At 47.9% G+C, this 26,135-nt stretch overlaps 17 non-coding genes across 17 annotated transcripts; all 17 read right to left on the minus strand.

The window, feature by feature from the left end:
• Positions 1-1,289: 1,289 nt before the first annotated feature.
• LOC142710034 (U2 spliceosomal RNA) lies at positions 1,290-1,480 on the minus strand. Its single transcript, XR_012869148.1, has one exon. It is a non-coding gene; the product is annotated as a U2 spliceosomal RNA (small nuclear RNA).
• Positions 1,481-2,776: 1,296 nt separating this feature from the next.
• Positions 2,777-2,967, minus strand: LOC142710046 (U2 spliceosomal RNA). Its single transcript, XR_012869159.1, has one exon. It is a non-coding gene; the product is annotated as a U2 spliceosomal RNA (small nuclear RNA).
• A 1,288-nt stretch (positions 2,968-4,255) lies between these two features.
• On the minus strand, positions 4,256-4,446 carry LOC142710058 (U2 spliceosomal RNA). The gene has a single exon (XR_012869170.1). It is a non-coding gene; the product is annotated as a U2 spliceosomal RNA (small nuclear RNA).
• A 1,288-nt stretch (positions 4,447-5,734) lies between these two features.
• On the minus strand, positions 5,735-5,925 carry LOC142710070 (U2 spliceosomal RNA). The gene has a single exon (XR_012869181.1). It is a non-coding gene; the product is annotated as a U2 spliceosomal RNA (small nuclear RNA).
• Positions 5,926-7,210: 1,285 nt separating this feature from the next.
• Positions 7,211-7,401, minus strand: LOC142710083 (U2 spliceosomal RNA). The gene has a single exon (XR_012869192.1). It is a non-coding gene; the product is annotated as a U2 spliceosomal RNA (small nuclear RNA).
• A 1,284-nt stretch (positions 7,402-8,685) lies between these two features.
• LOC142710035 (U2 spliceosomal RNA) lies at positions 8,686-8,876 on the minus strand. The gene has a single exon (XR_012869149.1). It is a non-coding gene; the product is annotated as a U2 spliceosomal RNA (small nuclear RNA).
• Positions 8,877-10,176: 1,300 nt separating this feature from the next.
• Positions 10,177-10,367, minus strand: LOC142710036 (U2 spliceosomal RNA). The gene has a single exon (XR_012869150.1). It is a non-coding gene; the product is annotated as a U2 spliceosomal RNA (small nuclear RNA).
• A 1,296-nt stretch (positions 10,368-11,663) lies between these two features.
• On the minus strand, positions 11,664-11,854 carry LOC142710037 (U2 spliceosomal RNA). Its single transcript, XR_012869151.1, has one exon. It is a non-coding gene; the product is annotated as a U2 spliceosomal RNA (small nuclear RNA).
• Positions 11,855-13,130: 1,276 nt separating this feature from the next.
• Positions 13,131-13,321, minus strand: LOC142710039 (U2 spliceosomal RNA). Its single transcript, XR_012869152.1, has one exon. It is a non-coding gene; the product is annotated as a U2 spliceosomal RNA (small nuclear RNA).
• Positions 13,322-14,625: 1,304 nt separating this feature from the next.
• Positions 14,626-14,816, minus strand: LOC142710040 (U2 spliceosomal RNA). The gene has a single exon (XR_012869153.1). It is a non-coding gene; the product is annotated as a U2 spliceosomal RNA (small nuclear RNA).
• A 1,287-nt stretch (positions 14,817-16,103) lies between these two features.
• Positions 16,104-16,294, minus strand: LOC142710041 (U2 spliceosomal RNA). Its single transcript, XR_012869154.1, has one exon. It is a non-coding gene; the product is annotated as a U2 spliceosomal RNA (small nuclear RNA).
• Positions 16,295-17,578: 1,284 nt separating this feature from the next.
• LOC142710042 (U2 spliceosomal RNA) lies at positions 17,579-17,769 on the minus strand. Its single transcript, XR_012869155.1, has one exon. It is a non-coding gene; the product is annotated as a U2 spliceosomal RNA (small nuclear RNA).
• Positions 17,770-19,061: 1,292 nt separating this feature from the next.
• LOC142710043 (U2 spliceosomal RNA) lies at positions 19,062-19,252 on the minus strand. The gene has a single exon (XR_012869156.1). It is a non-coding gene; the product is annotated as a U2 spliceosomal RNA (small nuclear RNA).
• Positions 19,253-20,544: 1,292 nt separating this feature from the next.
• Positions 20,545-20,740, minus strand: LOC142710085 (U2 spliceosomal RNA). Its single transcript, XR_012869194.1, has one exon. It is a non-coding gene; the product is annotated as a U2 spliceosomal RNA (small nuclear RNA).
• Positions 20,741-22,039: 1,299 nt separating this feature from the next.
• LOC142710044 (U2 spliceosomal RNA) lies at positions 22,040-22,230 on the minus strand. The gene has a single exon (XR_012869157.1). It is a non-coding gene; the product is annotated as a U2 spliceosomal RNA (small nuclear RNA).
• Positions 22,231-23,530: 1,300 nt separating this feature from the next.
• LOC142710045 (U2 spliceosomal RNA) lies at positions 23,531-23,721 on the minus strand. Its single transcript, XR_012869158.1, has one exon. It is a non-coding gene; the product is annotated as a U2 spliceosomal RNA (small nuclear RNA).
• Positions 23,722-25,013: 1,292 nt separating this feature from the next.
• LOC142710047 (U2 spliceosomal RNA) lies at positions 25,014-25,204 on the minus strand. The gene has a single exon (XR_012869160.1). It is a non-coding gene; the product is annotated as a U2 spliceosomal RNA (small nuclear RNA).
• Between the last annotated feature and the right edge of the window lie 931 nt (positions 25,205-26,135).

Here is a 26,135-nt window from a genome sequence, read left to right on the forward strand (position 1 = left end):
GCCGAGAAGCGATAACCCGAACGGGCCGCGCGTTGCCCGAGCCTGCCCGATACTGCTGTTCAGCCCTTGCAGCGATTCAGCCTACTTCTAGGCAATTCCATGGGGCCCTGCAGGCTCACACACTCACAGCTACACGGGAGGTGAATAAAGGCCGGAGAGGAAGCCAGACAGGATTTGCTTCTTTTGCTTGCACCACAATGCAGTGCTGAAAGAGGAGGAATCTACATAAAAACGCCTTCCTGGCAACGCCCAAATGCCCTGCTGCCATGCAGATAAACACTGGCAGCGGCAGCAAGTGCATGCCCACAGCCACCCCTTGTTCCTTCACACCTTGTATCAGCTGTAATCCAGTCCAGTCCAGTGCTGCCTGCTGAGCAGCACTGACCAACACTGCCTGGGCCCAGGCTTTTATCTCTGAGGCCCCATTATGATGTCAGAAAGCTGGCTCTGGAATCCTGAGGGCTCCACTATGACACGTGCAAAGTTCCGTCTGAACTTTATATAAGACGGTGAGGCTCAGTCAGTCACTCAGTGTTGCCTGAGAGGGCAACACTGCAACAGCCGGCCGCCAGGCTGTCTTTTTTTTGCACAGCTAGTTGCCTCCAGGAGGCCACAAGAGGGAGACAAGGGACTGCAAAATGGAAAATAGGCATCCACCAACTTTACAGACAACTTCTCCTTGCTCCTACAACCTCCATCCTTGCACAGTTTGTTATTCTTCTAGGTAACATAGTAACAAATCCAAATTGCTGCTCTCTTTGTAGGCAAGCAAGGCTTTGTTGCAACTGCAATTCTTACTTCTTCTTGAAATGTAGGGACGACAGTACATTCCATCACATCCATCTAGTGTACACAGGTAGGTCCATTGTGGCGGGCAGGCGAGCGGGCGGGCTGCTTTATTGGCTGTTTGCTGTTCCCCTACTCCACTCCACTATTTGACTGTTGTGCTGCATCAATCAATCAATCAATCAATCAATCAATCAATCAATCAGTGGCTGGCTCAGGTGCAGCTCTTTAACTTACCTAAAAGGGAGGGCGGAGAGAAGACAAGGAAGGTGAATGAGGTGTTCCAATGTGAAATGCCGGAAACACAGAAACACAGACGACACACAACAAGAGGTGGCAATCTATTCATTAATTGCATTTAATCAATGAGCTCATTATCACTCATGCATTGTCCAACAGGTGTTGAAATAATGGGATTAAAAGGGGAGATCCCTTCAGAAAGACAGAAACAATAGCAAAGACAAAAAACACTTTTGGAATCTGCTTTTAGTCAACACATAAGGAAAGGGTGCACCGGTCCTGGAAATACTGCAATACCAGGTCAATGCGTGGAGTGGACAGAGCAAGCTCTATTTCCATCTCCCTGTTCTAAAAATCCATTTAATATATGGTCCCCAGATAGGGGACGTATCAGATATTAAACTGATAAGAACAGATACTACACTTGATCTTAGCCAAAAGGCCGAGAAGCGATAACCCGAACGGGCCGCGCGTTGCCCGAGCCTGCCCGATACTGCTGTTCAGCCCTTGCAGCGATTCAGCCTACTTCTAGGCAATTCCATGGGGCCCTGCAGGCTCACACACTCACAGCTACACGGGAGGTGAATAAAGGCCGGAGAGGAAGCCAGACAGGATTTGCTTCTTTTGCTTGCACCACAATGCAGTGCTGAAAGAGGAGGAATCTACATAAAAACGCCTTCCTGGCAACGCCCAAATGCCCTGCTGCCATGCAGATAAACACTGGCAGCGGCAGCAAGTGCATGCCCACAGCCACCCCTTGTTCCTTCACACCTTGTATCAGCTGTAATCCAGTCCAGTCCAGTGCTGCCTGCTGAGCAGCACTGACCAACACTGCCTGGGCCCAGGCTTTTATCTCTGAGGCCCCATTATGATGTCAGAAAGCTGGCTCTGGAATCCTGAGGGCTCCACTATGACACGTGCAAAGTTCCGTCTGAACTTTATATAAGACGGTGAGGCTCAGTCAGTCACTCAGTGTTGCCTGAGAGGGCAACACTGCAACAGCCGGCCGCCAGGCTGTCTTTTTTTTGCACAGCTAGTTGCCTCCAGGAGGCCACAAGAGGGAGACAAGGGACTGCAAAATGGAAAATAGGCATCCACCAACTTTACAGACAACTTCTCCTTGCTCCTACAACCTCCATCCTTGCACAGTTTGTTATTCTTCTAGGTAACATAGTAACAAATCCAAATTGCTGCTCTCTTTGTAGGCAAGCAAGGCTTTGTTGCAACTGCAATTCTTACTTCTTCTTGAAATGTAGGGACGACAGTACATTCCATCACATCCATCTAGTGTACACAGGTAGGTCCATTGTGGCGGGCAGGCGAGCGGGCGGGCTGCTTTATTGGCTGTTTGCTGTTCCCCTACTCCACTCCACTATTTGACTGTTGTGCTGCATCAATCAATCAATCAATCAATCAATCAATCAATCAATCAATCAATCAATCAATCAATCAGTGGCTGGCTCAGGTGCAGCTCTTTAACTTACCTAAAAGGGAGGGCGGAGAGAAGACAAGGAAGGTGAATGAGGTGTTCCAATGTGAAATGCCGGAAACACAGAAACACAGACGACACACAACAAGAGGTGGCAATCTATTCATTAATTGCATTTAATCAATGAGCTCATTATCACTCATGCATTGTCCAACAGGTGTTGAAATAATGGGATTAAAAGGGGAGATCCCTTCAGAAAGACAGAAACAATAGCAAAGACAAAAAACACTTTTGGAATCTGCTTTTAGTCAACACATAAGGAAAGGGTGCACCGGTCCTGGAAATACTGCAATACCAGGTCAATGCGTGGAGTGGACAGAGCAAGCTCTATTTCCATCTCCCTGTTCTAAAAATCCATTTAATATATGGTCCCCAGATAGGGGACGTATCAGATATTAAACTGATAAGAACAGATACTACACTTGATCTTAGCCAAAAGGCCGAGAAGCGATAACCCGAACGGGCCGCGCGTTGCCCGAGCCTGCCCGATACTGCTGTTCAGCCCTTGCAGCGATTCAGCCTACTTCTAGGCAATTCCATGGGGCCCTGCAGGCTCACACACTCACAGCTACACGGGAGGTGAATAAAGGCCGGAGAGGAAGCCAGACAGGATTTGCTTCTTTTGCTTGCACCACAATGCAGTGCTGAAAGAGGAGGAATCTACATAAAAACGCCTTCCTGGCAACGCCCAAATGCCCTGCTGCCATGCAGATAAACACTGGCAGCGGCAGCAAGTGCATGCCCACAGCCACCCCTTGTTCCTTCACACCTTGTATCAGCTGTAATCCAGTCCAGTCCAGTGCTGCCTGCTGAGCAGCACTGACCAACACTGCCTGGGCCCAGGCTTTTATCTCTGAGGCCCCATTATGATGTCAGAAAGCTGGCTCTGGAATCCTGAGGGCTCCACTATGACACGTGCAAAGTTCCGTCTGAACTTTATATAAGACGGTGAGGCTCAGTCAGTCACTCAGTGTTGCCTGAGAGGGCAACACTGCAACAGCCGGCCGCCAGGCTGTCTTTTTTTTGCACAGCTAGTTGCCTCCAGGAGGCCACAAGAGGGAGACAAGGGACTGCAAAATGGAAAATAGGCATCCACCAACTTTACAGACAACTTCTCCTTGCTCCTACAACCTCCATCCTTGCACAGTTTGTTATTCTTCTAGGTAACATAGTAACAAATCCAAATTGCTGCTCTCTTTGTAGGCAAGCAAGGCTTTGTTGCAACTGCAATTCTTACTTCTTCTTGAAATGTAGGGACGACAGTACATTCCATCACATCCATCTAGTGTACACAGGTAGGTCCATTGTGGCGGGCAGGCGAGCGGGCGGGCTGCTTTATTGGCTGTTTGCTGTTCCCCTACTCCACTCCACTATTTGACTGTTGTGCTGCATCAATCAATCAATCAATCAATCAATCAATCAATCAATCAATCAATCAATCAGTGGCTGGCTCAGGTGCAGCTCTTTAACTTACCTAAAAGGGAGGGCGGAGAGAAGACAAGGAAGGTGAATGAGGTGTTCCAATGTGAAATGCCGGAAACACAGAAACACAGACGACACACAACAAGAGGTGGCAATCTATTCATTAATTGCATTTAATCAATGAGCTCATTATCACTCATGCATTGTCCAACAGGTGTTGAAATAATGGGATTAAAAGGGGAGATCCCTTCAGAAAGACAGAAACAATAGCAAAGACAAAAAACACTTTTGGAATCTGCTTTTAGTCAACACATAAGGAAAGGGTGCACCGGTCCTGGAAATACTGCAATACCAGGTCAATGCGTGGAGTGGACAGAGCAAGCTCTATTTCCATCTCCCTGTTCTAAAAATCCATTTAATATATGGTCCCCAGATAGGGGACGTATCAGATATTAAACTGATAAGAACAGATACTACACTTGATCTTAGCCAAAAGGCCGAGAAGCGATAACCCGAACGGGCCGCGCGTTGCCCGAGCCTGCCCGATACTGCTGTTCAGCCCTTGCAGCGATTCAGCCTACTTCTAGGCAATTCCATGGGGCCCTGCAGGCTCACACACTCACAGCTACACGGGAGGTGAATAAAGGCCGGAGAGGAAGCCAGACAGGATTTGCTTCTTTTGCTTGCACCACAATGCAGTGCTGAAAGAGGAGGAATGTACATAAAAACGCCTTCCTGGCAACGCCCAAATGCCCTGCTGCCATGCAGATAAACACTGGCAGCGGCAGCAAGTGCATGCCCACAGCCACCCCTTGTTCCTTCACACCTTGTATCAGCTGTAATCCAGTCCAGTCCAGTGCTGCCTGCTGAGCAGCACTGACCAACACTGCCTGGGCCCAGGCTTTTATCTCTGAGGCCCCATTATGATGTCAGAAAGCTGGCTCTGGAATCCTGAGGGCTCCACTATGACACGTGCAAAGTTCCGTCTGAACTTTATATAAGACGGTGAGGCTCAGTCAGTCACTCAGTGTTGCCTGAGAGGGCAACACTGCAACAGCCGGCCGCCAGGCTGTCTTTTTTTTGCACAGCTAGTTGCCTCCAGGAGGCCACAAGAGGGAGACAAGGGACTGCAAAATGGAAAATAGGCATCCACCAACTTTACAGACAACTTCTCCTTGCTCCTACAACCTCCATCCTTGCACAGTTTGTTATTCTTCTAGGTAACATAGTAACAAATCCAAATTGCTGCTCTCTTTGTAGGCAAGCAAGGCTTTGTTGCAACTGCAATTCTTACTTCTTCTTGAAATGTAGGGACGACAGTACATTCCATCACATCCATCTAGTGTACACAGGTAGGTCCATTGTGGCGGGCAGGCGAGCGGGCGGGCTGCTTTATTGGCTGTTTGCTGTTCCCCTACTCCACTCCACTATTTGACTGTTGTGCTGCATCAATCAATCAATCAATCAATCAATCAATCAATCAATCAATCAATCAATCAGTGGCTGGCTCAGGTGCAGCTCTTTAACTTACCTAAAAGGGAGGGCGGAGAGAAGACAAGGAAGGTGAATGAGGTGTTCCAATGTGAAATGCCGGAAACACAGAAACACAGACGACACACAACAAGAGGTGGCAATCTATTCATTAATTGCATTTAATCAATGAGCTCATTATCACTCATGCATTGTCCAACAGGTGTTGAAATAATGGGATTAAAAGGGGAGATCCCTTCAGAAAGACAGAAACAATAGCAAAGACAAAAAACACTTTTGGAATCTGCTTTTAGTCAACACATAAGGAAAGGGTGCACCGGTCCTGGAAATACTGCAATACCAGGTCAATGCGTGGAGTGGACAGAGCAAGCTCTATTTCCATCTCCCTGTTCTAAAAATCCATTTAATATATGGTCCCCAGATAGGGGACGTATCAGATATTAAACTGATAAGAACAGATACTACACTTGATCTTAGCCAAAAGGCCGAGAAGCGATAACCCGAACGGGCCGCGCGTTGCCCGAGCCTGCCCGATACTGCTGTTCAGCCCTTGCAGCGATTCAGCCTACTTCTAGGCAATTCCATGGGGCCCTGCAGGCTCACACACTCACAGCTACACGGGAGGTGAATAAAGGCCGGAGAGGAAGCCAGACAGGATTTGCTTCTTTTGCTTGCACCACAATGCAGTGCTGAAAGAGGAGGAATCTACATAAAAACGCCTTCCTGGCAACGCCCAAATGCCCTGCTGCCATGCAGATAAACACTGGCAGCGGCAGCAAGTGCATGCCCACAGCCACCCCTTGTTCCTTCACACCTTGTATCAGCTGTAATCCAGTCCAGTCCAGTGCTGCCTGCTGAGCAGCACTGACCAACACTGCCTGGGCCCAGGCTTTTATCTCTGAGGCCCCATTATGATGTCAGAAAGCTGGCTCTGGAATCCTGAGGGCTCCACTATGACACGTGCAAAGTTCCGTCTGAACTTTATATAAGACGGTGAGGCTCAGTCAGTCACTCAGTGTTGCCTGAGAGGGCAACACTGCAACAGCCGGCCGCCAGGCTGTCTTTTTTTTTGCACAGCTAGTTGCCTCCAGGAGGCCACAAGAGGGAGACAAGGGACTGCAAAATGGAAAATAGGCATCCACCAACTTTACAGACAACTTCTCCTTGCTCCTACAACCTCCATCCTTGCACAGTTTGTTATTCTTCTAGGTAACATAGTAACAAATCCAAATTGCTGCTCTCTTTGTAGGCAAGCAAGGCTTTGTTGCAACTGCAATTCTTACTTCTTCTTGAAATGTAGGGACGACAGTACATTCCATCACATCCATCTAGTGTACACAGGTAGGTCCATTGTGGCGGGCAGGCGAGCGGGCGGGCTGCTTTATTGGCTGTTTGCTGTTCCCCTACTCCACTCCACTATTTGACTGTTGTGCTGCATCAATCAATCAATCAATCAATCAATCAATCAATCAATCAATCAATCAGTGGCTGGCTCAGGTGCAGCTCTTTAACTTACCTAAAAGGGAGGGCGGAGAGAAGACAAGGAAGGTGAATGAGGTGTTCCAATGTGAAATGCCGGAAACACAGAAACACAGACGACACACAACAAGAGGTGGCAATCTATTCATTAATTGCATTTAATCAATGAGCTCATTATCACTCATGCATTGTCCAACAGGTGTTGAAATAATGGGATTAAAAGGGGAGATCCCTTCAGAAAGACAGAAACAATAGCAAAGACAAAAAACACTTTTGGAATCTGCTTTTAGTCAACACATAAGGAAAGGGTGCACCGGTCCTGGAAATACTGCAATACCAGGTCAATGCGTGGAGTGGACAGAGCAAGCTCTATTTCCATCTCCCTGTTCTAAAAATCCATTTAATATATGGTCCCCAGATAGGGGACGTATCAGATATTAAACTGATAAGAACAGATACTACACTTGATCTTAGCCAAAAGGCCGAGAAGCGATAACCCGAACGGGCCGCGCGTTGCCCGAGCCTGCCCGATACTGCTGTTCAGCCCTTGCAGCGATTCAGCCTACTTCTAGGCAATTCCATGGGGCCCTGCAGGCTCACACACTCACAGCTACACGGGAGGTGAATAAAGGCCGGAGAGGAAGCCAGACAGGATTTGCTTCTTTTGCTTGCACCACAATGCAGTGCTGAAAGAGGAGGAATCTACATAAAAACGCCTTCCTGGCAACGCCCAAATGCCCTGCTGCCATGCAGATAAACACTGGCAGCGGCAGCAAGTGCATGCCCACAGCCACCCCTTGTTCCTTCACACCTTGTATCAGCTGTAATCCAGTCCAGTCCAGTGCTGCCTGCTGAGCAGCACTGACCAACACTGCCTGGGCCCAGGCTTTTATCTCTGAGGCCCCATTATGATGTCAGAAAGCTGGCTCTGGAATCCTGAGGGCTCCACTATGACACGTGCAAAGTTCCGTCTGAACTTTATATAAGACGGTGAGGCTCAGTCAGTCACTCAGTGTTGCCTGAGAGGGCAACACTGCAACAGCCGGCCGCCAGGCTGTCTTTTTTTTGCACAGCTAGTTGCCTCCAGGAGGCCACAAGAGGGAGACAAGGGACTGCAAAATGGAAAATAGGCATCCACCAACTTTACAGACAACTTCTCCTTGCTCCTACAACCTCCATCCTTGCACAGTTTGTTATTCTTCTAGGTAACATAGTAACAAATCCAAATTGCTGCTCTCTTTGTAGGCAAGCAAGGCTTTGTTGCAACTGCAATTCTTACTTCTTCTTGAAATGTAGGGACGACAGTACATTCCATCACATCCATCTAGTGTACACAGGTAGGTCCATTGTGGCGGGCAGGCGAGCGGGCGGGCTGCTTTATTGGCTGTTTGCTGTTCCCCTACTCCACTCCACTATTTGACTGTTGTGCTGCATCAATCAATCAATCAATCAATCAATCAATCAATCAATCAATCAATCAGTGGCTGGCTCAGGTGCAGCTCTTTAACTTACCTAAAAGGGAGGGCGGAGAGAAGACAAGGAAGGTGAATGAGGTGTTCCAATGTGAAATGCCGGAAACACAGAAACACAGACGACACACAACAAGAGGTGGCAATCTATTCATTAATTGCATTTAATCAATGAGCTCATTATCACTCATGCATTGTCCAACAGGTGTTGAAATAATGGGATTAAAAGGGGAGATCCCTTCAGAAAGACAGAAACAATAGCAAAGACAAAAAACACTTTTGGAATCTGCTTTTAGTCAACACATAAGGAAAGGGTGCACCGGTCCTGGAAATACTGCAATACCAGGTCAATGCGTGGAGTGGACAGAGCAAGCTCTATTTCCATCTCCCTGTTCTAAAAATCCATTTAATATATGGTCCCCAGATAGGGGACGTATCAGATATTAAACTGATAAGAACAGATACTACACTTGATCTTAGCCAAAAGGCCGAGAAGCGATAACCCGAACGGGCCGCGCGTTGCCCGAGCCTGCCCGATACTGCTGTTCAGCCCTTGCAGCGATTCAGCCTACTTCTAGGCAATTCCATGGGGCCCTGCAGGCTCACACACTCACAGCTACACGGGAGGTGAATAAAGGCCGGAGAGGAAGCCAGACAGGATTTGCTTCTTTTGCTTGCACCACAATGCAGTGCTGAAAGAGGAGGAATCTACATAAAAACGCCTTCCTGGCAACGCCCAAATGCCCTGCTGCCATGCAGATAAACACTGGCAGCGGCAGCAAGTGCATGCCCACAGCCACCCCTTGTTCCTTCACACCTTGTATCAGCTGTAATCCAGTCCAGTCCAGTGCTGCCTGCTGAGCAGCACTGACCAACACTGCCTGGGCCCAGGCTTTTATCTCTGAGGCCCCATTATGATGTCAGAAAGCTGGCTCTGGAATCCTGAGGGCTCCACTATGACACGTGCAAAGTTCCGTCTGAACTTTATATAAGACGGTGAGGCTCAGTCAGTCACTCAGTGTTGCCTGAGAGGGCAACACTGCAACAGCCGGCCGCCAGGCTGTCTTTTTTTTGCACAGCTAGTTGCCTCCAGGAGGCCACAAGAGGGAGACAAGGGACTGCAAAATGGAAAATAGGCATCCACCAACTTTACAGACAACTTCTCCTTGCTCCTACAACCTCCATCCTTGCACAGTTTGTTATTCTTCTAGGTAACATAGTAACAAATCCAAATTGCTGCTCTCTTTGTAGGCAAGCAAGGCTTTGTTGCAACTGCAATTCTTACTTCTTCTTGAAATGTAGGGACGACAGTACATTCCATCACATCCATCTAGTGTACACAGGTAGGTCCATTGTGGCGGGCAGGCGAGCGGGCGGGCTGCTTTATTGGCTGTTTGCTGTTCCCCTACTCCACTCCACTATTTGACTGTTGTGCTGCATCAATCAATCAATCAATCAATCAATCAATCAATCAATCAATCAATCAATCAATCAATCAATCAGTGGCTGGCTCAGGTGCAGCTCTTTAACTTACCTAAAAGGGAGGGCGGAGAGAAGACAAGGAAGGTGAATGAGGTGTTCCAATGTGAAATGCCGGAAACACAGAAACACAGACGACACACAACAAGAGGTGGCAATCTATTCATTAATTGCATTTAATCAATGAGCTCATTATCACTCATGCATTGTCCAACAGGTGTTGAAATAATGGGATTAAAAGGGGAGATCCCTTCAGAAAGACAGAAACAATAGCAAAGACAAAAAACACTTTTGGAATCTGCTTTTAGTCAACACATAAGGAAAGGGTGCACCGGTCCTGGAAATACTGCAATACCAGGTCAATGCGTGGAGTGGACAGAGCAAGCTCTATTTCCATCTCCCTGTTCTAAAAATCCATTTAATATATGGTCCCCAGATAGGGGACGTATCAGATATTAAACTGATAAGAACAGATACTACACTTGATCTTAGCCAAAAGGCCGAGAAGCGATAACCCGAACGGGCCGCGCGTTGCCCGAGCCTGCCCGATACTGCTGTTCAGCCCTTGCAGCGATTCAGCCTACTTCTAGGCAATTCCATGGGGCCCTGCAGGCTCACACACTCACAGCTACACGGGAGGTGAATAAAGGCCGGAGAGGAAGCCAGACAGGATTTGCTTCTTTTGCTTGCACCACAATGCAGTGCTGAAAGAGGAGGAATCTACATAAAAACGCCTTCCTGGCAACGCCCAAATGCCCTGCTGCCATGCAGATAAACACTGGCAGCGGCAGCAAGTGCATGCCCACAGCCACCCCTTGTTCCTTCACACCTTGTATCAGCTGTAATCCAGTCCAGTCCAGTGCTGCCTGCTGAGCAGCACTGACCAACACTGCCTGGGCCCAGGCTTTTATCTCTGAGGCCCCATTATGATGTCAGAAAGCTGGCTCTGGAATCCTGAGGGCTCCACTATGACACGTGCAAAGTTCCGTCTGAACTTTATATAAGACGGTGAGGCTCAGTCAGTCACTCAGTGTTGCCTGAGAGGGCAACACTGCAACAGCCGGCCGCCAGGCTGTCTTTTTTTTGCACAGCTAGTTGCCTCCAGGAGGCCACAAGAGGGAGACAAGGGACTGCAAAATGGAAAATAGGCATCCACCAACTTTACAGACAACTTCTCCTTGCTCCTACAACCTCCATCCTTGCACAGTTTGTTATTCTTCTAGGTAACATAGTAACAAATCCAAATTGCTGCTCTCTTTGTAGGCAAGCAAGGCTTTGTTGCAACTGCAATTCTTACTTCTTCTTGAAATGTAGGGACGACAGTACATTCCATCACATCCATCTAGTGTACACAGGTAGGTCCATTGTGGCGGGCAGGCGAGCGGGCGGGCTGCTTTATTGGCTGTTTGCTGTTCCCCTACTCCACTCCACTATTTGACTGTTGTGCTGCATCAATCAATCAATCAATCAATCAATCAATCAATCAATCAATCAATCAATCAATCAATCAGTGGCTGGCTCAGGTGCAGCTCTTTAACTTACCTAAAAGGGAGGGCGGAGAGAAGACAAGGAAGGTGAATGAGGTGTTCCAATGTGAAATGCCGGAAACACAGAAACACAGACGACACACAACAAGAGGTGGCAATCTATTCATTAATTGCATTTAATCAATGAGCTCATTATCACTCATGCATTGTCCAACAGGTGTTGAAATAATGGGATTAAAAGGGGAGATCCCTTCAGAAAGACAGAAACAATAGCAAAGACAAAAAACACTTTTGGAATCTGCTTTTAGTCAACACATAAGGAAAGGGTGCACCGGTCCTGGAAATACTGCAATACCAGGTCAATGCGTGGAGTGGACAGAGCAAGCTCTATTTCCATCTCCCTGTTCTAAAAATCCATTTAATATATGGTCCCCAGATAGGGGACGTATCAGATATTAAACTGATAAGAACAGATACTACACTTGATCTTAGCCAAAAGGCCGAGAAGCGATAACCCGAACGGGCCGCGCGTTGCCCGAGCCTGCCCGATACTGCTGTTCAGCCCTTGCAGCGATTCAGCCTACTTCTAGGCAATTCCATGGGGCCCTGCAGGCTCACACACTCACAGCTACACGGGAGGTGAATAAAGGCCGGAGAGGAAGCCAGACAGGATTTGCTTCTTTTGCTTGCACCACAATGCAGTGCTGAAAGAGGAGGAATCTACATAAAAACGCCTTCCTGGCAACGCCCAAATGCCCTGCTGCCATGCAGATAAACACTGGCAGCGGCAGCAAGTGCATGCCCACAGCCACCCCTTGTTCCTTCACACCTTGTATCAGCTGTAATCCAGTCCAGTCCAGTGCTGCCTGCTGAGCAGCACTGACCAACACTGCCTGGGCCCAGGCTTTTATCTCTGAGGCCCCATTATGATGTCAGAAAGCTCGCTCTGGAATCCTGAGGGCTCCACTATGACACGTGCAAAGTTCCGTCTGAACTTTATATAAGACGGTGAGGCTCAGTCAGTCACTCAGTGTTGCCTGAGAGGGCAACACTGCAACAGCCGGCCGCCAGGCTGTCTTTTTTTTGCACAGCTAGTTGCCTCCAGGAGGCCACAAGAGGGAGACAAGGGACTGCAAAATGGAAAATAGGCATCCACCAACTTTACAGACAACTTCTCCTTGCTCCTACAACCTCCATCCTTGCACAGTTTGTTATTCTTCTAGGTAACATAGTAACAAATCCAAATTGCTGCTCTCTTTGTAGGCAAGCAAGGCTTTGTTGCAACTGCAATTCTTACTTCTTCTTGAAATGTAGGGACGACAGTACATTCCATCACATCCATCTAGTGTACACAGGTAGGTCCATTGTGGCGGGCAGGCGAGCGGGCGGGCTGCTTTATTGGCTGTTTGCTGTTCCCCTACTCCACTCCACTATTTGACTGTTGTGCTGCATCAATCAATCAATCAATCAATCAATCAATCAATCAATCAGTGGCTGGCTCAGGTGCAGCTCTTTAACTTACCTAAAAGGGAGGGCGGAGAGAAGACAAGGAAGGTGAATGAGGTGTTCCAATGTGAAATGCCGGAAACACAGAAACACAGACGACACACAACAAGAGGTGGCAATCTATTCATTAATTGCATTTAATCAATGAGCTCATTATCACTCATGCATTGTCCAACAGGTGTTGAAATAATGGGATTAAAAGGGGAGATCCCTTCAGAAAGACAGAAACAATAGCAAAGACAAAAAACACTTTTGGAATCTGCTTTTAGTCAACACATAAGGAAAGGGTGCACCGGTCCTGGAAATACTGCAATACCAGGTCAATGCGTGGAGTGGACAGAGCAAGCTCTATTTCCATCTCCCTGTTCTAAAAATCCATTTAATATATGGTCCCCAGATAGGGGACGTATCAGATATTAAACTGATAAGAACAGATACTACACTTGATCTTAGCCAAAAGGCCGAGAAGCGATAACCCGAACGGGCCGCGCGTTGCCCGAGCCTGCCCGATACTGCTGTTCAGCCCTTGCAGCGATTCAGCCTACTTCTAGGCAATTCCATGGGGCCCTGCAGGCTCACACACTCACAGCTACACGGGAGGTGAATAAAGGCCGGAGAGGAAGCCAGACAGGATTTGCTTCTTTTGCTTGCACCACAATGCAGTGCTGAAAGAGGAGGAATCTACATAAAAACGCCTTCCTGGCAACGCCCAAATGCCCTGCTGCCATGCAGATAAACACTGGCAGCGGCAGCAAGTGCATGCCCACAGCCACCCCTTGTTCCTTCACACCTTGTATCAGCTGTAATCCAGTCCAGTCCAGTGCTGCCTGCTGAGCAGCACTGACCAACACTGCCTGGGCCCAGGCTTTTATCTCTGAGGCCCCATTATGATGTCAGAAAGCTGGCTCTGGAATCCTGAGGGCTCCACTATGACACGTGCAAAGTTCCGTCTGAACTTTATATAAGACGGTGAGGCTCAGTCAGTCACTCAGTGTTGCCTGAGAGGGCAACACTGCAACAGCCGGCCGCCAGGCTGTCTTTTTTTTGCACAGCTAGTTGCCTCCAGGAGGCCACAAGAGGGAGACAAGGGACTGCAAAATGGAAAATAGGCATCCACCAACTTTACAGACAACTTCTCCTTGCTCCTACAACCTCCATCCTTGCACAGTTTGTTATTCTTCTAGGTAACATAGTAACAAATCCAAATTGCTGCTCTCTTTGTAGGCAAGCAAGGCTTTGTTGCAACTGCAATTCTTACTTCTTCTTGAAATGTAGGGACGACAGTACATTCCATCACATCCATCTAGTGTACACAGGTAGGTCCATTGTGGCGGGCAGGCGAGCGGGCGGGCTGCTTTATTGGCTGTTTGCTGTTCCCCTACTCCACTCCACTATTTGACTGTTGTGCTGCATCAATCAATCAATCAATCAATCAATCAATCAATCAATCAATCAATCAATCAATCAATCAATCAATCAGTGGCTGGCTCAGGTGCAGCTCTTTAACTTACCTAAAAGGGAGGGCGGAGAGAAGACAAGGAAGGTGAATGAGGTGTTCCAATGTGAAATGCCGGAAACACAGAAACACAGACGACACACAACAAGAGGTGGCAATCTATTCATTAATTGCATTTAATCAATGAGCTCATTATCACTCATGCATTGTCCAACAGGTGTTGAAATAATGGGATTAAAAGGGGAGATCCCTTCAGAAAGACAGAAACAATAGCAAAGACAAAAAACACTTTTGGAATCTGCTTTTAGTCAACACATAAGGAAAGGGTGCACCGGTCCTGGAAATACTGCAATACCAGGTCAATGCGTGGAGTGGACAGAGCAAGCTCTATTTCCATCTCCCTGTTCTAAAAATCCATTTAATATATGGTCCCCAGATAGGGGACGTATCAGATATTAAACTGATAAGAACAGATACTACACTTGATCTTAGCCAAAAGGCCGAGAAGCGATAACCCGAACGGGCCGCGCGTTGCCCGAGCCTGCCCGATACTGCTGTTCAGCCCTTGCAGCGATTCAGCCTACTTCTAGGCAATTCCATGGGGCCCTGCAGGCTCACACACTCACAGCTACACGGGAGGTGAATAAAGGCCGGAGAGGAAGCCAGACAGGATTTGCTTCTTTTGCTTGCACCACAATGCAGTGCTGAAAGAGGAGGAATCTACATAAAAACGCCTTCCTGGCAACGCCCAAATGCCCTGCTGCCATGCAGATAAACACTGGCAGCGGCAGCAAGTGCATGCCCACAGCCACCCCTTGTTCCTTCACACCTTGTATCAGCTGTAATCCAGTCCAGTCCAGTGCTGCCTGCTGAGCAGCACTGACCAACACTGCCTGGGCCCAGGCTTTTATCTCTGAGGCCCCATTATGATGTCAGAAAGCTGGCTCTGGAATCCTGAGGGCTCCACTATGACACGTGCAAAGTTCCGTCTGAACTTTATATAAGACGGTGAGGCTCAGTCAGTCACTCAGTGTTGCCTGAGAGGGCAACACTGCAACAGCCGGCCGCCAGGCTGTCTTTTTTTTGCACAGCTAGTTGCCTCCAGGAGGCCACAAGAGGGAGACAAGGGACTGCAAAATGGAAAATAGGCATCCACCAACTTTACAGACAACTTCTCCTTGCTCCTACAACCTCCATCATTGCACAGTTTGTTATTCTTCTAGGTAACATAGTAACAAATCCAAATTGCTGCTCTCTTTGTAGGCAAGCAAGGCTTTGTTGCAACTGCAATTCTTACTTCTTCTTGAATGTAGGGACGACAGTACATTCCATCACATCCATCTAGTGTACACAGGTAGGTCCATTGTGGCGGGCAGGCGAGCGGGCGGGCTGCTTTATTGGCTGTTTGCTGTTCCCCTACTCCACTCCACTATTTGACTGTTGTGCTGCATCAATCAATCAATCAATCAATCAATCAATCAATCAATCAATCAATCAATCAGTGGCTGGCTCAGGTGCAGCTCTTTAACTTACCTAAAAGGGAGGGCGGAGAGAAGACAAGGAAGGTGAATGAGGTGTTCCAATGTGAAATGCCGGAAACACAGAAACACAGACGACACACAACAAGAGGTGGCAATCTATTCATTAATTGCATTTAATCAATGAGCTCATTATCACTCATGCATTGTCCAACAGGTGTTGAAATAATGGGATTAAAAGGGGAGATCCCTTCAGAAAGACAGAAACAATAGCAAAGACAAAAAACACTTTTGGAATCTGCTTTTAGTCAACACATAAGGAAAGGGTGCACCGGTCCTGGAAATACTGCAATACCAGGTCAATGCGTGGAGTGGACAGAGCAAGCTCTATTTCCATCTCCCTGTTCTAAAAATCCATTTAATATATGGTCCCCAGATAGGGGACGTATCAGATATTAAACTGATAAGAACAGATACTACACTTGATCTTAGCCAAAAGGCCGAGAAGCGATAACCCGAACGGGCCGCGCGTTGCCCGAGCCTGCCCGATACTGCTGTTCAGCCCTTGCAGCGATTCAGCCTACTTCTAGGCAATTCCATGGGGCCCTGCAGGCTCACACACTCACAGCTACACGGGAGGTGAATAAAGGCCGGAGAGGAAGCCAGACAGGATTTGCTTCTTTTGCTTGCACCACAATGCAGTGCTGAAAGAGGAGGAATCTACATAAAAACGCCTTCCTGGCAACGCCCAAATGCCCTGCTGCCATGCAGATAAACACTGGCAGCGGCAGCAAGTGCATGCCCACAGCCACCCCTTGTTCCTTCACACCTTGTATCAGCTGTAATCCAGTCCAGTCCAGTGCTGCCTGCTGAGCAGCACTGACCAACACTGCCTGGGCCCAGGCTTTTATCTCTGAGGCCCCATTATGATGTCAGAAAGCTGGCTCTGGAATCCTGAGGGCTCCACTATGACACGTGCAAAGTTCTGTCTGAACTTTATATAAGACGGTGAGGCTCAGTCAGTCACTCAGTGTTGCCTGAGAGGGCAACACTGCAACAGCCGGCCGCCAGGCTGTCTTTTTTTTGCACAGCTAGTTGCCTCCAGGAGGCCACAAGAGGGAGACAAGGGACTGCAAAATGGAAAATAGGCATCCACCAACTTTACAGACAACTTCTCCTTGCTCCTACAACCTCCATCCTTGCACAGTTTGTTATTCTTCTAGGTAACATAGTAACAAATCCAAATTGCTGCTCTCTTTGTAGGCAAGCAAGGCTTTGTTGCAACTGCAATTCTTACTTCTTCTTGAAATGTAGGGACGACAGTACATTCCATCACATCCATCTAGTGTACACAGGTAGGTCCATTGTGGCGGGCAGGCGAGCGGGCGGGCTGCTTTATTGGCTGTTTGCTGTTCCCCTACACCACTCCACTATTTGACTGTTGTGCTGCATCAATCAATCAATCAATCAATCAATCAATCAATCAATCAATCAATCAGTGGCTGGCTCAGGTGCAGCTCTTTAACTTACCTAAAAGGGAGGGCGGAGAGAAGACAAGGAAGGTGAATGAGGTGTTCCAATGTGAAATGCCGGAAACACAGAAACACAGACGACACACAACAAGAGGTGGCAATCTATTCATTAATTGCATTTAATCAATGAGCTCATTATCACTCATGCATTGTCCAACAGGTGTTGAAATAATGGGATTAAAAGGGGAGATCCCTTCAGAAAGACAGAAACAATAGCAAAGACAAAAAACACTTTTGGAATCTGCTTTTAGTCAACACATAAGGAAAGGGTGCACCGGTCCTGGAAATACTGCAATACCAGGTCAATGCGTGGAGTGGACAGAGCAAGCTCTATTTCCATCTCCCTGTTCTAAAAATCCATTTAATATATGGTCCCCAGATAGGGGACGTATCAGATATTAAACTGATAAGAACAGATACTACACTTGATCTTAGCCAAAAGGCCGAGAAGCGATAACCCGAACGGGCCGCGCGTTGCCCGAGCCTGCCCGATACTGCTGTTCAGCCCTTGCAGCGATTCAGCCTACTTCTAGGCAATTCCATGGGGCCCTGCAGGCTCACACACTCACAGCTACACGGGAGGTGAATAAAGGCCGGAGAGGAAGCCAGACAGGATTTGCTTCTTTTGCTTGCACCACAATGCAGTGCTGAAAGAGGAGGAATCTACATAAAAACGCCTTCCTGGCAACGCCCAAATGCCCTGCTGCCATGCAGATAAACACTGGCAGCGGCAGCAAGTGCATGCCCACAGCCACCCCTTGTTCCTTCACACCTTGTATCAGCTGTAATCCAGTCCAGTCCAGTGCTGCCTGCTGAGCAGCACTGACCAACACTGCCTGGGCCCAGGCTTTTATCTCTGAGGCCCCATTATGATGTCAGAAAGCTGGCTCTGGAATCCTGAGGGCTCCACTATGACACGTGCAAAGTTCCGTCTGAACTTTATATAAGACGGTGAGGCTCAGTCAGTCACTCAGTGTTGCCTGAGAGGGCAACACTGCAACAGCCGGCCGCCAGGCTGTCTTTTTTTTGCACAGCTAGTTGCCTCCAGGAGGCCACAAGAGGGAGACAAGGGACTGCAAAATGGAAAATAGGCATCCACCAACTTTACAGACAACTTCTCCTTGCTCCTACAACCTCCATCCTTGCACAGTTTGTTATTCTTCTAGGTAACATAGTAACAAATCCAAATTGCTGCTCTCTTTGTAGGCAAGCAAGGCTTTGTTGCAACTGCAATTCTTACTTCTTCTTGAAATGTAGGGACGACAGTACATTCCATCACATCCATCTAGTGTACACAGGTAGGTCCATTGTGGCGGGCAGGCGAGCGGGCGGGCTGCTTTATTGGCTGTTTGCTGTTCCCCTACTCCACTCCACTATTTGACTGTTGTGCTGCATCAATCAATCAATCAATCAATCAATCAATCAATCAATCAATCAATCAATCAATCAGTGGCTGGCTCAGGTGCAGCTCTTTAACTTACCTAAAAGGGAGGGCGGAGAGAAGACAAGGAAGGTGAATGAGGTGTTCCAATGTGAAATGCCGGAAACACAGAAACACAGACGACACACAACAAGAGGTGGCAATCTATTCATTAATTGCATTTAATCAATGAGCTCATTATCACTCATGCATTGTCCAACAGGTGTTGAAATAATGGGATTAAAAGGGGAGATCCCTTCAGAAAGACAGAAACAATAGCAAAGACAAAAAACACTTTTGGAATCTGCTTTTAGTCAACACATAAGGAAAGGGTGCACCGGTCCTGGAAATACTGCAATACCAGGTCAATGCGTGGAGTGGACAGAGCAAGCTCTATTTCCATCTCCCTGTTCTAAAAATCCATTTAATATATGGTCCCCAGATAGGGGACGTATCAGATATTAAACTGATAAGAACAGATACTACACTTGATCTTAGCCAAAAGGCCGAGAAGCGATAACCCGAACGGGCCGCGCGTTGCCCGAGCCTGCCCGATACTGCTGTTCAGCCCTTGCAGCGATTCAGCCTACTTCTAGGCAATTCCATGGGGCCCTGCAGGCTCACACACTCACAGCTACACGGGAGGTGAATAAAGGCCGGAGAGGAAGCCAGACAGGATTTGCTTCTTTTGCTTGCACCACAATGCAGTGCTGAAAGAGGAGGAATCTACATAAAAACGCCTTCCTGGCAACGCCCAAATGCCCTGCTGCCATGCAGATAAACACTGGCAGCGGCAGCAAGTGCATGCCCACAGCCACCCCTTGTTCCTTCACACCTTGTATCAGCTGTAATCCAGTCCAGTCCAGTGCTGCCTGCTGAGCAGCACTGACCAACACTGCCTGGGCCCAGGCTTTTATCTCTGAGGCCCCATTATGATGTCAGAAAGCTGGCTCTGGAATCCTGAGGGCTCCACTATGACACGTGCAAAGTTCCGTCTGAACTTTATATAAGACGGTGAGGCTCAGTCAGTCACTCAGTGTTGCCTGAGAGGGCAACACTGCAACAGCCGGCCGCCAGGCTGTCTTTTTTTTGCACAGCTAGTTGCCTCCAGGAGGCCACAAGAGGGAGACAAGGGACTGCAAAATGGAAAATAGGCATCCACCAACTTTACAGACAACTTCTCCTTGCTCCTACAACCTCCATCCTTGCACAGTTTGTTATTCTTCTAGGTAACATAGTAACAAATCCAAATTGCTGCTCTCTTTGTAGGCAAGCAAGGCTTTGTTGCAACTGCAATTCTTACTTCTTCTTGAAATGTAGGGACGACAGTACATTCCATCACATCCATCTAGTGTACACAGGTAGGTCCATTGTGGCGGGCAGGCGAGCGGGCGGGCTGCTTTATTGGCTGTTTGCTGTTCCCCTACTCCACTCCACTATTTGACTGTTGTGCTGCATCAATCAATCAATCAATCAATCAATCAATCAATCAATCAATCAATCAATCAATCAGTGGCTGGCTCAGGTGCAGCTCTTTAACTTACCTAAAAGGGAGGGCGGAGAGAAGACAAGGAAGGTGAATGAGGTGTTCCAATGTGAAATGCCGGAAACACAGAAACACAGACGACACACAACAAGAGGTGGCAATCTATTCATTAATTGCATTTAATCAATGAGCTCATTATCACTCATGCATTGTCCAACAGGTGTTGAAATAATGGGATTAAAAGGGGAGATCCCTTCAGAAAGACAGAAACAATAGCAAAGACAAAAAACACTTTTGGAATCTGCTTTTAGTCAACACATAAGGAAAGGGTGCACCGGTCCTGGAAATACTGCAATACCAGGTCAATGCGTGGAGTGGACAGAGCAAGCTCTATTTCCATCTCCCTGTTCTAAAAATCCATTTAATATATGGTCCCCAGATAGGGGACGTATCAGATATTAAACTGAACTGATAAGAACAGATACTACACTTGATCTTAGCCAAAAGGCCGAGAAGCGATAACCCGAACGGGCCGCGCGTTGCCCGAGCCTGCCCGATACTGCTGTTCAGCCCTTGCAGCGATTCAGCCTACTTCTAGGCAATTCCATGGGGCCCTGCAGGCTCACACACTCACAGCTACACGGGAGGTGAATAAAGGCCGGAGAGGAAGCCAGACAGGATTTGCTTCTTTTGCTTGCACCACAATGCAGTGCTGAAAGAGGAGGAATCTACATAAAAACGCCTTCCTGGCAACGCCCAAATGCCCTGCTGCCATGCAGATAAACACTGGCAGCGGCAGCAAGTGCATGCCCACAGCCACCCCTTGTTCCTTCACACCTTGTATCAGCTGTAATCCAGTCCAGTCCAGTGCTGCCTGCTGAGCAGCACTGACCAACACTGCCTGGGCCCAGGCTTTTATCTCTGAGGCCCCATTATGATGTCAGAAAGCTGGCTCTGGAATCCTGAGGGCTCCACTATGACACGTGCAAAGTTCCGTCTGAACTTTATATAAGACGGTGAGGCTCAGTCAGTCACTCAGTGTTGCCTAGAGGGCAACACTGCAACAGCCGGCCGCCAGGCTGTCTTTTTTTTGCACAGCTAGTTGCCTCCAGGAGGCCACAAGAGGGAGACAAGGGACTGCAAAATGGAAAATAGGCATCCACCAACTTTACAGACAACTTCTCCTTGCTCCTACAACCTCCATCCTTGCACAGTTTGTTATTCTTCTAGGTAACATAGTAACAAATCCAAATTGCTGCTCTCTTTGTAGGCAAGCAAGGCTTTGTTGCAACTGCAATTCTTACTTCTTCTTGAAATGTAGGGACGACAGTACATTCCATCACATCCATCTAGTGTACACAGGTAGGTCCATTGTGGCGGGCAGGCGAGCGGGCAGGCTGCTTTATTGGCTGTTTGCTGTTCCCCTACTCCACTCCACTATTTGACTGTTGTGCTGCATCAATCAATCAATCAATCAATCAATCAATCAATCAATCAATCAATCAATCAATCAATCAATCAGTGGCTGGCTCAGGTGCAGCTCTTTAACTTACCTAAAAGGGAGGGCGGAGAGAAGACAAGGAAGGTGAATGAGGTGTTCCAATGTGAAATGCCGGAAACACAGAAACACAGACGACACACAACAAGAGGTGGCAATCTATTCATTAATTGCATTTAATCAATGAGCTCATTATCACTCATGCATTGTCCAACAGGTGTTGAAATAATGGGATTAAAAGGGGAGATCCCTTCAGAAAGACAGAAACAATAGCAAAGACAAAAAACACTTTTGGAATCTGCTTTTAGTCAACACATAAGGAAAGGGTGCACCGGTCCTGGAAATACTGCAATACCAGGTCAATGCGTGGAGTGGACAGAGCAAGCTCTATTTCCATCTCCCTGTTCTAAAAATCCATTTAATATATGGTCCCCAGATAGGGGACGTATCAGATATTAAACTGATAAGAACAGATACTACACTTGATCTTAGCCAAAAGGCCGAGAAGCGATAACCCGAACGGGCCGCGCGTTGCCCGAGCCTGCCCGATACTGCTGTTCAGCCCTTGCAGCGATTCAGCCTACTTCTAGGCAATTCCATGGGGCCCTGCAGGCTCACACACTCACAGCTACACGGGAGGTGAATAAAGGCCGGAGAGGAAGCCAGACAGGATTTGCTTCTTTTGCTTGCACCACAATGCAGTGCTGAAAGAGGAGGAATCTACATAAAAACGCCTTCCTGGCAACGCCCAAATGCCCTGCTGCCATGCAGATAAACACTGGCAGCGGCAGCAAGTGCATGCCCACAGCCACCCCTTGTTCCTTCACACCTTGTATCAGCTGTAATCCAGTCCAGTCCAGTGCTGCCTGCTGAGCAGCACTGACCAACACTGCTTGGGCCCAGGCTTTTATCTCTGAGGCCCCATTATGATGTCAGAAAGCTGGCTCTGGAATCCTGAGGGCTCCACTATGACACGTGCAAAGTTCCGTCTGAACTTTATATAAGACGGTGAGGCTCAGTCAGTCACTCAGTGTTGCCTGAGAGGGCAACACTGCAACAGCCGGCCGCCAGGCTGTCTTTTTTTTGCACAGCTAGTTGCCTCCAGGAGGCCACAAGAGGGAGACAAGGGACTGCAAAATGGAAAATAGGCATCCACCAACTTTACAGACAACTTCTCCTTGCTCCTACAACCTCCATCCTTGCACAGTTTGTTATTCTTCTAGGTAACATAGTAACAAATCCAAATTGCTGCTCTCTTTGTAGGCAAGCAAGGCTTTGTTGCAACTGCAATTCTTACTTCTTCTTGAAATGTAGGGACGACAGTACATTCCATCACATCCATCTAGTGTACACAGGTAGGTCCATTGTGGCGGGCAGGCGAGCGGGCGGGCTGCTTTATTGGCTGTTTGCTGTTCCCCTACTCCACTCCACTATTTGACTGTTGTGCTGCATCAATCAATCAATCAATCAATCAATCAATCAATCAATCAATCAATCAATCAATCAATCAATCAGTGGCTGGCTCAGGTGCAGCTCTTTAACTTACCTAAAAGGGAGGGCGGAGAGAAGACAAGGAAGGTGAATGAGGTGTTCCAATGTGAAATGCCGGAAACACAGAAACACAGACGACACACAACAAGAGGTGGCAATCTATTCATTAATTGCATTTAATCAATGAGCTCATTATCACTCATGCATTGTCCAACAGGTGTTGAAATAATGGGATTAAAAGGGGAGATCCCTTCAGAAAGACAGAAACAATAGCAAAGACAAAAAACACTTTTGGAATCTGCTTTTAGTCAACACATAAGGAAAGGGTGCACCGGTCCTGGAAATACTGCAATACCAGGTCAATGCGTGGAGTGGACAGAGCAAGCTCTATTTCCATCTCCCTGTTCTAAAAATCCATTTAATATATGGTCCCCAGATAGGGGACGTATCAGATATTAAACTGATAAGAACAGATACTACACTTGATCTTAGCCAAAAGGCCGAGAAGCGATAACCCGAACGGGCCGCGCGTTGCCCGAGCCTGCCCGATACTGCTGTTCAGCCCTTGCAGCGATTCAGCCTACTTCTAGGCAATTCCATGGGGCCCTGCAGGCTCACACACTCACAGCTACACGGGAGGTGAATAAAGGCCGGAGAGGAAGCCAGACAGGATTTGCTTCTTTTGCTTGCACCACAATGCAGTGCTGAAAGAGGAGGAATCTACATAAAAACGCCTTCCTGGCAACGCCCAAATGCCCTGCTGCCATGCAGATAAACACTGGCAGCGGCAGCAAGTGCATGCCCACAGCCACCCCTTGTTCCTTCACACCTTGTATCAGCTGTAATCCAGTCCAGTCCAGTGCTGCCTGCTGAGCAGCACTGACCAACACTGCCTGGGCCCAGGCTTTTATCTCTGAGGCCCCATTATGATGTCAGAAAGCTGGCTCTGGAATCCTGAGGGCTCCACTATGACACGTGCAAAGTTCCGTCTGAACTTTATATAAGACGGTGAGGCTCAGTCAGTCACTCAGTGTTGCCTGAGAGGGCAACACTGCAACAGCCGGCCGCCAGGCTGTCTTTTTTTTGCACAGCTAGTTGCCTCCAGGAGGCCACAAGAGGGAGACAAGGGACTGCAAAATGGAAAATAGGCATCCACCAACTTTACAGACAACTTCTCCTTGCTCCTACAACCTCCATCCTTGCACAGTTTGTTATTCTTCTAGGTAACATAGTAACAAATCCAAATTGCTGCTCTCTTTGTAGGCAAGCAAGGCTTTGTTGCAACTGCAATTCTTACTTCTTCTTGAAATGTAGGGACGACAGTACATTCCATCACATCCATCTAGTGTACACAGGTAGGTCCATTGTGGCGGGCAGGCGAGCGGGCAGGCTGCTTTATTGGCTGTTTGCTGTTCCCCTACTCCACTCCACTATTTGACTGTTGTGCTGCATCAATCAATCAATCAATCAATCAATCAATCAATCAATCAATCAATCAATCAATCAGTGGCTGGCTCAGGTGCAGCTCTTTAACTTACCTAAAAGGGAGGGCGGAGAGAAGACAAGGAAGGTGAATGAGGTGTTCCAATGTGAAATGCCGGAAACACAGAAACACAGACGACACACAACAAGAGGTGGCAATCTATTCATTAATTGCATTTAATCAATGAGCTCATTATCACTCATGCATTGTCCAACAGGTGTTGAAATAATGGGATTAAAAGGGGAGATCCCTTCAGAAAGACAGAAACAATAGCAAAGACAAAAAACACTTTTGGAATCTGCTTTTAGTCAACACATAAGGAAAGGGTGCACCGGTCCTGGAAATACTGCAATACCAGGTCAATGCGTGGAGTGGACAGAGCAAGCTCTATTTCCATCTCCCTGTTCTAAAAATCCATTTAATATATGGTCCCCAGATAGGGGACGTATCAGATATTAAACTGATAAGAACAGATACTACACTTGATCTTAGCCAAAAGGCCGAGAAGCGATAACCCGAACGGGCCGCGCGTTGCCCGAGCCTGCCCGATACTGCTGTTCAGCCCTTGCAGCGATTCAGCCTACTTCTAGGCAATTCCATGGGGCCCTGCAGGCTCACACACTCACAGCTACACGGGAGGTGAATAAAGGCCGGAGAGGAAGCCAGACAGGATTTGCTTCTTTTGCTTGCACCACAATGCAGTGCTGAAAGAGGAGGAATCTACATAAAAACGCCTTCCTGGCAACGCCCAAATGCCCTGCTGCCATGCAGATAAACACTGGCAGCGGCAGCAAGTGCATGCCCACAGCCACCCCTTGTTCCTTCACACCTTGTATCAGCTGTAATCCAGTCCAGTCCAGTGCTGCCTGCTGAGCAGCACTGACCAACACTGCTTGGGCCCAGGCTTTTATCTCTGAGGCCCCATTATGATGTCAGAAAGCTGGCTCTGGAATCCTGAGGGCTCCACTATGACACGTGCAAAGTTCCGTCTGAACTTTATATAAGACGGTGAGGCTCAGTCAGTCACTCAGTGTTGCCTGAGAGGGCAACACTGCAACAGCCGGCCGCCAGGCTGTCTTTTTTTTGCACAGCTAGTTGCCTCCAGGAGGCCACAAGAGGGAGACAAGGGACTGCAAAATGGAAAATAGGCATCCACCAACTTTACAGACAACTTCTCCTTGCTCCTACAACCTCCATCCTTGCACAGTTTGTTATTCTTCTAGGTAACATAGTAACAAATCCAAATTGCTGCTCTCTTTGTAGGCAAGCAAGGCTTTGTTGCAACTGCAATTCTTACTTCTTCTTGAAATGTAGGGACGACAGTACATTCCATCACATCCATCTAGTGTACACAGGTAGGTCCATTGTGGCGGGCAGGCGAGCGGGCGGGCTGCTTTATTGGCTGTTTGCTGTTCCCCTACTCCACTCCACTATTTGACTGTT

This window comes from Rhinoderma darwinii, unplaced genomic scaffold (assembly GCF_050947455.1).
Source record: "Rhinoderma darwinii isolate aRhiDar2 unplaced genomic scaffold, aRhiDar2.hap1 Scaffold_4215, whole genome shotgun sequence".
Classification (NCBI taxonomy): Eukaryota; Metazoa; Chordata; class Amphibia; order Anura; family Rhinodermatidae; genus Rhinoderma; species Rhinoderma darwinii.